This window comes from Pongo abelii, chromosome 5 (genome assembly GCF_028885655.2).
Source record: "Pongo abelii isolate AG06213 chromosome 5, NHGRI_mPonAbe1-v2.0_pri, whole genome shotgun sequence".
NCBI classification, from domain to species: Eukaryota; Metazoa; Chordata; class Mammalia; order Primates; family Hominidae; genus Pongo; species Pongo abelii.
In genome coordinates, this window is record NC_071990.2 from 105,602,667 (window position 1) to 105,615,368 (window position 12,702).

The 12,702-nt window shown below is 37.4% G+C and overlaps 2 long non-coding RNA genes across 2 annotated transcripts in view; both read right to left on the bottom strand.

The window, feature by feature from the left end:
• The window catches only part of LOC129060012 (uncharacterized), a 162,187-nt gene that overhangs the window by 67,867 nt on the left and 81,618 nt on the right, over nt 1-12,702 (bottom strand). The gene's annotated exons all lie outside the window — the stretch shown is intronic.
• On the bottom strand, nt 1,558-9,267 carry LOC129060011 (uncharacterized). The gene is made up of 5 exons (XR_008526318.2): nt 9,122-9,267; nt 7,534-8,625; nt 5,650-5,761; nt 1,733-1,925; nt 1,558-1,640 (listed from the first exon to the last, which is right to left on the bottom strand). It is a non-coding gene; the product is annotated as an uncharacterized LOC129060011 (long non-coding RNA).

The window sequence follows — 12,702 nt, forward strand, 5'->3', positions numbered from 1 at the left end:
AATATTATATAAAATGATTACCCTATACAGCATCTATTGTTCTAATTGGAACCAAATTTTCAAATAAGTGTACACATATCACTAAGCAACCCATCTAACTTCTCAATTCTTGGTTCCATTTTCATAATAAGAGAAGCATATTTTCTTATTTCAATTTTAAAATAAACATTTTTCCTGGAAAGTATTTTTAAACAAGTGAGTCAATACTTTCTAGACAGAGGAATTACAACTATGACTCAGGGCTATGGAAAAAGCTTCCCATAATAAATTATGATGATTAGTGCTAGTAGACAAAGTGCTTCAGCTCCTGTAGCAAAGTCTTCCCCGCTCCTTTCATTAATCAGACTGCTTACCTGGCTTTATCATTAGTACTAGGCCTTTCAATGTGATGCCTGAACCAATTAATACATAATTTAAATCAGAAGCATGTTTAAAATTCTCTCAGAGTATCCTATAGTGACTAGGGTGAAAAAGCTCAAGTACGTAATCTTGCATTAATTCCATAAGTTTGTTTGTAAAAGTAATTGATTATCACTGGCAGTAATAAGTTTTTTGAAGCAAAAGCTACCTTTTTCCTTTTCAATGTCCCTTTTTACATGCGGGATAGCATTATCTACAGAGTTGAATGATCGATAGCCATAGGATGAAAAATATCTTTCTAAACCTACATCAACGCGGCCTGAAAGATTTTTCTTGAGTTTTTCTATCATATCAACCTCTCAATATTTGTGTTAACAAAGGATAAAACTTACGAAGATCCTGAAATGTACTAGATAATAAGTTAAACTAGGCAAACCACTGCTAGCACCTTATTCACTGATTTCATGAATGGAGATGAGAATGACAAAGACCCACTCATCATTTTCCCACATGACCTGCAGGTGCATGTGTCCCCAAGACATCTATATAGACTCCAGTGACAATCTACTTGTCAGGAATGAAAGTGAAAATAAAGGACTTTGTTTGAAAGGTGTCAGGTACTGTCAACTGCTGATAATAGTCTTTGATCATCCTTATTTCAATTCTCCTTGTAGCCAAATTGCCACTAATAGTGATTTAGATCCCTACTGCCATGTTAAAATGATTGTCCCAAACTATTGGTTCATAAACTTGAGTATATGTGACAATCTTCCCTTGGATTTACCCTGCTCAAAAAAATAATTTTAGGCATTACTTTTAACCCAAGAGACATACACACCCCTACCCCCAATACTCTCTCTCTCTCACACACACACACACACACACACACACACACACTCTCTCTCTCTCTCTCTCTCTCTCTCTCTCTCTTCTTTTTTGTGAAGAACCTTTATTTTTTACACTTTCTGGTGACAATGTGTCTTAGGAGAGCCTGGACTCCTTTGCTCCTTTGCAGGCTTGGGAGGTGATCATAACAGGTAGTGAGGAGATAAAGCTGAACTAGTCTAATCATAATCAGTCATGATCATTCCATTCCCCTTCCTAGTGACTGAGTTTTAGACGGTCACCTGATACAATTAGGGCAAAAGCAACATTAAGGGGGAAGGCACAGGGGAGTTCTGGGGACATTTTTCCTTACTTCCATAGCTGGATATATTCCAGAAAATGATTCTTCTTTCTGCCTTTGAGTTTGTAGTGATGCTAGGAGATGCTGCAGCCATCTTAAAGCAATGAGGATCAAGTCAAAAGGTAAGTACCAGTACACTGAGAATGGCAGAAAGATGGAAAAATCTGGATTCTTGATGACACTGACCTGTTCAGTTATTTGATCTTGGAACCACTTTACCTCAGGGCTTCTGCTTATGTGAGATAATAAATAATAAATTATTTGAGCCTATTTCGTTATAACAAATTTATATGCAGTTAAAAGCATCTTATCTGATACCACAACCAGGGATGTTTTCTCAGTGCCTTCCAAAGACACCATTTTTCCAGAGCAAAGGGACCTATACAAATGTAAAAAAAATAAAGTACAAATTGAATCAAATAATCAGAACAATCTCATATGCTTACTTTTTTGCTAAATATAATAACTCTACTTGTCCTTGTAATTTTATGTGAAGACATAAGAATTCTCTCAAGAATATACACAGTAAGCAACTATTTGCAGTACACAGTACAACATGGAGACTAAGGCCCTGGATTCAAGCAAACAGTAATTTAGTCCTTGATCTGCCTCTTCCCAGCTATGTAACTTAGGCAAACAATATAATCTTCCTCATCTTCAGTTTCTTTATCAGTACAGTACTGAAAATGATAGTACTTAAGTCTCCGGATTAATGTTGTCATGATGAGGAAATCATGTACCTAGCTTAGCACTTAGCATATAATCATGATTCAATAAATATTGGCTACGAAAATAGTACAATATATGAAAACACCAATATTACAAAGAAATAAGAGTTTAGATATTCAACATATTAAAAATATCAACCTACAAAGCACAGCTACATATTTTTGTGCTGGTAATATTATTAAGAACATATTTTTGTGCTGGTAATATTATTAAGAAATCAAAAAGTCACAGCAACTGCAGGAGGACTTAGAAGTCTAAGTCTCCGTTTTCCTTTCAAAAGAGTAAGATAAGATTCAATTAAATGAGAATTATTCAGGTAACACTATGCCAGCTTTATTTATAGGTAATATTCTTGTCTTGCTCTGTTCTGTGTTGCTATAACAGAACAACACAGACTGGGTAATTTAAAAGATAAATAAATTTATTTCCCACAATTGTGGATGATGGGAAGTTCAATATTAAGGTGCCAGCATCTTGTGAGATGATCTTCTACATCATCCCATGGCAGAAGGCAGAAGGGGAAAAGAATGCAAAAAGAGCTGGGAAGGGGGCCAAACCCATCCTTTTATCAGGAACCCACTCCCACAATGATAAGCCCATTCCTCTGCAGTATTAATTCTCTAATAAGAAGTCTTATTAGGTCCCACTCCCCAATACACTTGCACTGAGAATTAAATTTCCAACACATAAACTTTGGCAGATACATTCAAACCATAGAATTCCACCCCAGCTTCCCAAATGTATGTCCTTCTAACAATGCAAAATACCCTCATACTATCCCAAGAGTCCCAAAAGTCTTATCTCACTCCAGCATCGACTCAAAAATTCAAAGTCCAGAGTGCCATCTAAATCAGATATGGGTGAGACTCAAGGCACAATTCATCCTGAGGCAACTCTCTCTCTAGCTGTGAGCCTGTGAAGTTAGCAAATTACATACTTCCAAAAAAACAATGATAGAACAGGTTTAGAATAAATATTCTCATTCCAAAATGGAGGAATAAGCAGGAAGAAATAAATAACTCGTCCCAAGTAAGTCCAAAACCCAACTGGGAGAACAACATTAAGTTTGAAAGCTCCAGAGTAATCTCCTTTGACTCAATGCTCCACATCCTGGGCACACTGGTGTAGGGGTTAGACTCCCAAAGCCTCAGGCAGCCCTGCTCCTATGGCTTCGCTAGGTTCAATCCACTCAGCAGATCTTCTGAGTTGGAGTCACACTTTTTTATTCTTCATAAGGTCAGACTGAAAGTTTTCCAAATCTTTCCATTCTGTTTCCATTTTAACTATAAATTCTGTCTTTAAATTATGTCTGTCTTCTTGCATCTTACTATAAGCAGTTAAAAGTAGCCACATAGCTCTGCCAATATTTTGCTTTGAAATGTTCTGCCACCAGATATCCTAGTTCATTGCTCTTAAGTTCTGCCTTCCATAAAGTCCTCAGGCATGAAAACAATTCAGCCAAGTTCTTCACCACTTTGTTCAAGGATGACCTTTCCTCCAGTTTTCAATGCCTTCTTGTTCCACATTTCAATCTAAGACCTCATCAGAATGGCCTTTACTGTCCACATTTCTACAAAGATTCTGACCACAACCACTTAAATCATTCCTAAGACAGGCTTTCCCTATAGCTCTTATCTTCTGAGCCTTCACCAGAATTGATCTTAGTGCTCTGTTCACAGCATTCCAGGCTTTTTCCAGCCTGCTCCTCTGAATTCTTCCAGCTTCTATTTACTACCCAGTCCCAAAGCTGCTTCCACATTTTCAGGTATTTATAATGGCAACAGCCCCATTTCTTGGTAGTCAATTTTCTGTCTTAGTCTGCTTTGTGTTGCTATTACAGAACAACACAGACTGGGTAACTTTAAAAGAAAACTAATTTATTCCTCACAGTCAGTCCTGGAGGCTGGGAAGTCCAATATCAAGGTGCCAGCATCTTGTGAGAGCCTTCTTACTACAATACACCATGGCAGAATAAGCAGAAAGAAATGAACAACTGGTCTCAAGTTATTCTGTGTCAAAGGGGACGAAAGTGTGACAGAGAGTGGGGAAGGGGGCCAAAAAAGTCATTTTAGCAGGGACTCACTCCCAAGGTAACTAACCCACTTCTGGAATAACAGCATTAATCCTCTAATAAGAGGTGGCCTAATAACCTCTTATTAAGCCTCACCTCCCAGCACTTGCATCGGTGATTAAGTTTCCAACACATGCACTTTGGATGATACACTCAAACCATAGCAGTACTTCCTCATTTTTTAAAAATAAGATTGTTTCTAAAACCCATTGGGTAAAACATAACACAGTACATGAAAAATATAATGCATACTCTGTAACTTTATTTAAACCATGAATCAAAGGGGTTGAGTATCAGAAATACTCAAATGGGTTCAAATGAGGGCTCTCCTTTTAACTCTAGAAGTAATCTCTGGCTGCCTCTTAGAAACAAAGATGAAAATCATTTTGAATTCAAATTAGAGAAATAGAATTCAAAACAGAGAAATAAAAGAAATACACATCTAATAATCACTGCTGTATACTTGCCAAAACCTACTAAACTGTAGAGACAGAGAAAAATAGTATTCAGTTGTTAAGGACTCTGGACAATGATTATGGATTGTTGACAATAAATACATATGTGTAGGAAGTAAATGCAATAAATAGATTCTTAAATTGGAATCTGATGTAGACATATATTGTTAACAATAATTATTTATATTTTTAAATGTTTTGTTCCAATACTTCAAATCATTCAACAAATATGTATTCAATACCTATCAGATACTAGACCATATAGTTTCCAGACACTACAGATGAATAAAGCACGACCCTACCTCAAGGAAATCACAGTCCACTTAGGGGGACAGATATGTGCTATAATATGGATATGCTCCCAGTATTATAGAAGATGTTTATAGCAATGAAATTTGAAGATTTAAGTGTATGTCTAGTTTACCAATAATGACACCAAAATAATTGCTCTAGGTAATGATTGTATCTACAAACAGATATGTAAACAAACATTAATGGATGTACTAGGTAATTAGTTCCTGGACCTGAGACCTGTGTCTCAGCACCTGAGACCTGTGTGTGGATCTTCCTTACTGAACCCCTGAAGCCAGTTTCATGCATCTCTTTAACTCTTGCAGTGCCTGGTTTGATGCCATACTTAACACCGGGCACTCGATATCCCTTGACTGAATTTGGTATAGCATTCTGAAAGCCCATTTGTTTCTTTATTGAGGCAGTGTAACATGGACACACCCTGTTAAAACAAAGGCCCTGCCATCTGTATATCCCGCTTATTAAGAAACGCCCCTGTCATGCAAACTCATTGCTCTTGAATTCCTTCATTTTTCAAACAGAATGGCTCTACTGACCTCCCAGGGTGGTAATGAAGATGAAGATGGCATATGAATTTTCTGGCAAGTAGTTGGCACTCAATAAATGTTATTGCCTTTTTCCTTTTCTTCATCCTCTCCCCTCCCAATTCTATAAGCAAAAATGACCAAAAATTTGCTTCAATTAATATATACAAGGGACAATTAACAATAACTAAGTACTTTTGAGCCTGCTTAGGTTACTGTTAATATTTTCACATCAAACATATTAAAGGTAGGCAGAATTATTTTACATCTTATATTTACTTTATTAAATTATGGATTACAAATTAGAAATAAAGCAAAACTATTTTGTTGAAGGAAATTATTGCACATGCAAATAGGACTAACATTTCTGTTGCTAGAATAAACATCTTTTTATAGGGCTTAAGCTGATTTTTTTATAGCCCGGAACCTAAGAATGAATATTAATTACAGAAAATCTTATTAAAGAACTGGCATGCCTCTGTGCTTGAAGAATTCTAAGTTTGAAGTCATTTTACCCCAGTCATAGCAGATAGATGCAGGCTGAATGCACCCAATCTCTGATCTCAGAAGCTAAGCAGCGTCAGCCAGATGGAAAATAGTTGTGGGCTGAGGGTCTAAAAGAAATATGTGTGTCTATGCCTGGCAAGCTGCACTCTTTTGGGTCCATTTCAGTTGCCAGTGTTTGGACTTGGTGTCACACTTTTGATACCTGCTCCATGAAGCTGCCCCCAAATTCCCAGGGAGAGTTAGGCATAATAATATGAATGACTTCAAAGAGGAAACACACATACATTGGTTAAGTGTTCTTGGCCACTAGGCTTAGACACCTATGAACACTTTCTCACGTAATTCTCACAAGAAACTTATGAAGTTTGCACTGTTGCCTGATTTACACAATAGAAAACTCAGGCTCTGAGGTTACTTTCTCAAGGTTACAAACCTAAGTCTATTGCATGGCAAAGACTGTTGTATTACTCAGGGTTCTTCCAAGAAACAGAACCAGCAGGATATATACAGATATATAAGAGGAGATTTACTTTGGGAACTGGCTCACTTGATTATGGAAGCCAAGAAGTCCCATGATCTGCCATCTGCAAGCTGGAAAACCAAGAAAACTGGAGGAATAATCCAGTTTCAGACCAAAGGTCTGAGGACGGGGAGAATTTGCCCTTTCTGCACCTTTTTGCTCTATCCAGCCCCTCAATAGACTGGATGATGCTGCATTGAGGAGGATGATCTACCCATTCAAACAGAGTGATTATGGAAGCCAAGAAGTCCCATGATCTTCTTAACTCACTTGATTATGATCTCAGTCTACTCATTCGAATAGATGACTAGTTGCTCTAAATATGAATCTCTCCCAGAAACACCCTCACAGACACACCCAGATATAATGTTTTACCAGCTATCTGGGCAACCCCTAACATATTAGTTGACACATACAATTCATTACCACAGCTTTGTTTATAACCAAATATCATTTTGTCCCCTTGTTTACCTTCTGGGGTTTTTTAGAACAATGCCCTTAAGAGAGCCTGTCACCAACTGCTGATTACCCATATGCCTGGAGTAACAGGGTTTGTGCCTCAATGTAGTCTGGCTATCCACATTGCTTAAGCCCATTGACACTTTTTGTGGCAAGATTTTCAAGAAGGAGGAAGCAATGCATTGATTTGCTTTCTGGTGCATGTTCCTTATTGCCTGAGACCACTTTGACTAGTTGCTCTAAAATTTTGCCCTGTGTGCCTGCCTTCCTTGCTGCCTTCCTTAACTTCTCTGTTTGTTTGCCTCTGAAGCTAGACTATGGACTCCTTGTGAGCAGGGATTTGAGCTGACTGTTGTGCTGGAGCCATTACCATTTAATTAAAAATGACATGTGAGGTGAAACCTACTTACCATCCCTGTGCTTCAGGGTTTTCTGAGGGCACCTTCAGGGCACCTCTAGAGTGTTCTCCAAACAGCAGGTAGTGAATGAGGACAACTGGATTAACAGACATCTTGGAGAGTCCCACAGTAATGGCATCAAGGGTCCTTGTCAAGTTGCCCCAAGGAAAATGCTAAAAATTAAAAACTGCTGCTTCTGGATTCCACTGAAAGTCACATGTAGCAGCTCACAATGAACTAAATACTTAACTGGGTAATATTGAGTCCTATATACACCTTCCCTGAAGTCTTTGGGGGAAAAGCATCAAGTCAGCTAGGGAGGGACTTTTTAAACCAAAGCTGATAATGTTTTCTCAGCCAACCAACTAATTGCCTAGTTTTTTTACAATAGCCTTGTGTGGTGGGGGGCGGGGCAGTTGGTAAGAAAGGGAGTGGGCAGCAAAATACCTCCACTGTCTTAACAGATGAATTTCAACCTGCACCTCACTCTGCATACTGATACACTCTGCACACTAATACACTCTGCTGCCCTCTGAGAGGATTCTAGGACCACATAGTTCATTTTAATTTAACAAATAGGTTTTGCTTGCCTTCCTTTGACTGGGAACTCTGCTAGGAACTGAGAAATAAAGGGTAATTATGTGTGGATCCTGCAGTTTGGAACACTGCAGCTTAATGGATGAACAGGTCATTTTAACACAATATGTTAACTTGTGTGAGAAATGCATGCCGAGAGTGGGGGGACATACTGCCTAAGCGGAGTTCTGCAGAACAGATGAGAGTAAGTCACACAAAGAAGAGGAAAAGAGAATGCTAGAAAGAGGGAACAGCATGAGCAAAGGCACAAGGTCAGCAAAGTGTACGTGTAGTTAAGAAAACCAGGCATTTCCTGTCAACAGAACGAAAGATGGGAGACGGCATAACATGGGACTAGACGGGTAGGCAGAAGGAAAGACAGACGGGCTCTGTCACCCTGAGGAGGTGAGGCTTAACTTCATCCTGTGGTTGAAGACCAGCCTTTAGGATACACTGGAGCAAGAGAGGAGCCAGATCATATCTGCATTTTCAATAGACCATTCCGGCAACCAGGAGACCATTAGGAGGCTGCAATCACAGAAACAGATGATAAGCAGAAATTGAGGTTGAACAGAGGAATATTTAGGAGAACTTGGGAGGATCTAGTGGCTGACTGAAGGAGAGGTGAGCGAGATAGTAGTATCCATATGGGCCATAGTCGTGTCATTGACTTTGAACAGAACACTGGGCCAAGGGAAGTCTGGTTGTAGAGCAGGCTTGGCCAAGAGCAGGGGAGCCCATGAGTGCTGTTTTGAACATATTAGTTAAAGGGATATGCAGGAAAATGTCCACCCGGCAGATTTATATATGATACTGAAGCTTAAGACAGGAGAAATAGCTTTGAGCATAATTGGCATATAGACCAGAGCCTGCCGGATATGGGCCAAATCTGGGCTGAAGATATGTTTTCATTGCCCTCTTAAGCACTGACTCATGCAATGTTCAGAAAGATTTTTAAATCCATTTTATATTGCCAATGTGTAAAGTGTGAAATATTTTATATAAAAACCCAAATTTATGATACCTCTTGAAAAACTGGGAGATCTGGCAACATTAAGCCCACATTCCCTTGTGGTATCAATTGTGAAAGCAAGCAGCCACTGTCCTCCTTCCATCTCAGCTTGGCCCTGACTATGGTTCATCCTCTGCTGGGATCAGAATCAGCTGCTGCTTATCATCATCAGGTTAAAAGTAAAATATTTAGTGAATTTTATTACTGTAAAACATTAGAATTAATACATTATCTCCCTAGTTCCTGAAGCAGTAGATTTGTAATTTTTGTTTCAGGCCTTGGCTTAAGAAAACAAATGCTTAGAAATGCACTCAGTTTTTTAAAAGAACGAACACTACCAGTCTGTCCATTGCCTATGTTAGTATCTGTAAGTTATCAGGTACTGTACTTAAAAAGAAGAGTGTGTCTGCATGTTCTCACTCATAGGTGGGAATTGAACAATGAGAACACATGGACACAGGAAGGGGAACATCACACTCTGGGGACTGTTGTGGGGTGGTGGGGAGGGGGAGGGACAGCTTTAGGAGATATACCTAATGCTAAATGACGAGTTAATGGGTGCAGCACACCAGCATGGCACATGTATATATATGTAACTAACCTGCACATTGTGCACATGTACCCTAAAACTTAAAGTATAATAATAATAAAATAAAAAAAAAGAATGAGAATGAACATGCCATGAAGAATTAAAGGAAATTAAAAACAAAACAAAACAAAATACAGTTTTTAAAATTGAAAAGCAATATTCTCAATAAACATATAATAAATATTTTTCAAAAAATATCTATTAAAATATCAAATTCAGAGAAAAAAAAATAAAGAGTGTGTGTTTGGGGATGGGCAAGCATAAATAATTTCCTGAACATGTGCATAGTTGGAACTTAATAAAATCTGTCAAGGCCTTTTATTCATATATATTTACCATTTACATCAAACTATTTGAGAATGAATATAATTATACAGATCAGACATTTTGGTCAAGTCATTCAAATTCAAGTAATAAAACTTCATCCTACAGAATATAACAACACATAAACAACAACAAAAAGCCCCACAACATGAGCTAGTGATTGATAACAATGGCGAAATATTTAGAATACCTGATGTTCAGTGTTGTCTTTCTGTTTCACCTTGGGAAAACAGAAACATAAATGTAATTTGCTGAAATTTATTTTTATATATAACTAGGGAAATAATCTCATAGCTAGAGTCCAACTGTGTACCATTAGATTTCATTATCTACTACTTGAGACAAAAGAAAATCTAGATACATTAAAACCTATGTTGTTGTTGTTGTTTAAAAAAAAAAAAGGCTTTAGTTAAGCTGACCATTTTGTGTTTCACTTTCATTACTTTCTCTTCACTCCATCCCCAAAGAAGTATAAATAGCTTGTGAAGGGATTGAAAGACAACCCTCAGGATGGAAAGGAAAGGGACAGATACTCTGCCATCCCATTCTCTGGCTGTCTAAAATTCCAGTTTCCAAATCTGATAGTGGCAAAATGGCTCAAATCATTCTCATGGAACAACCAGGATTCCTGTTATGGTTCAATTTTAGACAAGGGTTTTCTTTATTCAGTGGAATCACCCTGGCATGTTTTGACCTTCCTTTTTTCCTTTATATTAATACAGTATAGTTATTTCTAACACTTTTCCATAGTTGTCCGCAAAGTAGTAATGTACAGTATTTGCAAAACTTTCCAAAGATAAGTTTGCGGTATTTCATTTACATATTTAAATTTTTCCCAAAAATAAAGAAAATCTAATGATAATTTTGTCACTTTCCATGTTTGGGATGAAGTTTTTGAAAGAAAATAGAATATAATTTAGAAATATAATGAATACATATATACGTGATCTATACAATATTTCCTGAATCCTCTCCAAGAAATTCCTAGAAGATTTCCAGGTCATACCTAGTATCCATAGTCACATCAGAAATGCTGGACAAAGTCTCTTGCATATTGTTCAACTGAGATGTCTAATTAATAGAAAGTATAATAAAGTGCACACATCAAAGAGTAAGAGAATAAATCATATAGAAAGGTTCATAAATAATGAAACAATGTAGCCCGCAAGTTCATTCAACTCACCTGCAAATGGCCATGCTTTTACTCCTCCCTTCACATAACGTTCATAGAGTACAAGCTGTCCTTGCCTCCAAGATCAACCCCTAACCTTTTCCAATCACACCATTTTGTCCTGCTTTTCACCCCCAAAGACTTCTGGTTGCTTTGGGATTGGTTCACTTCTGCTTTCTAGGAAACCACCAGCCCCATTATAGATGTCGATGGTTGAGTCTCCTCCCCTCCTGAGATAAATGACTCACCAAAGGATTGGCAAGATCTGGTTAAGGGCCCTAATGTCTCCTAAAGTCACTTGCCTTCTTATACCTCCCTACACGTTTTTTTTTACTGTCCCATCTGAAATTTTTTTCTGTCCTCACGTGAATGTCCTCTGTATTCCTCTGCCTTCCAAATTGGATAGTCAATACAGCATATCGCTCTTTCATAATTTATTGCACATAGATACAATGGGAGACCATTTCAGGAAATAATAAACAGAAAATAATAAACATCTTTGTTAATAAGCAAAGATTCCAAAGCATATTTGACATCCTAGGTACTTCCTTCACTATCAAGTTAACCATGAAAAAAAAAAAACCTCAAATCCTCTGAAATCAAAGATAGCTTGAATACCCTTGCCTGAAGTCTCAGAACATTGGTTTCCACATACACTATTAACTTCAGTTAGACTAACCCGTGACTTTTTGAAAAATCATTAATCCAAAATCTTTATTAGCTCCATCACCTTCATTCTTGCTTCAGATTTTTGTGCACAGAAGGAAACACTTGTAATGACATTTAACAGAGATGCTGCAAGCCACACATATCACTGCAGATAGGCTAATGACAATGAGAAGACAACAGCCATGCACTTATGAATCAGCCTTCGGTAGAGGTTGTCCAAAGAAGGAAGGACCCTATCACAATATAAGAAATGGATGTTATGATTCACCTGGAATTCTTCTTAACAAACTAACTTCCTATTCACATACTACTCTCTACTTTTCTATGAGAAGGAATAATAAAATATAAATCATATTATACAGTTACTTGTACTAATAAAGCTAAAAGGCACCTAAAACATTTTAAAACACTTTGGAGCACTTATTCTGTTGTGACTTTCCTTCTAAAACATATTGGCAACTGTGATGCTAGCAATCTTGTCTTTCAAATTCATAATTATAAGGAAGAAAATGACTAAAAACATAAATTGTCACTGCATTAGCCATCATATTTACATGTCTTTGCAATCCAGTAATTGCCATAAAAGCCTATCTTATTTTTAAAGACCAAAATGTAAAATAATCAAGTTGCTGTTTTTAACTCTTTTGAATGAGCAGATTTATTATAGTGCAAAACTTTTAATAAATAAAAAAAAATAAATCCAGTCTGTACCATTCAGTCTTGAATGACAGCCTGTTAACAAGGCAGGGAAAGAACAGGTGAGTGTTTCATTTAAAGATTTCTGTAACTGAAATGAGCATCACGCCAATCAGATTGGGCAGCCACAAGAAACTGTATCTG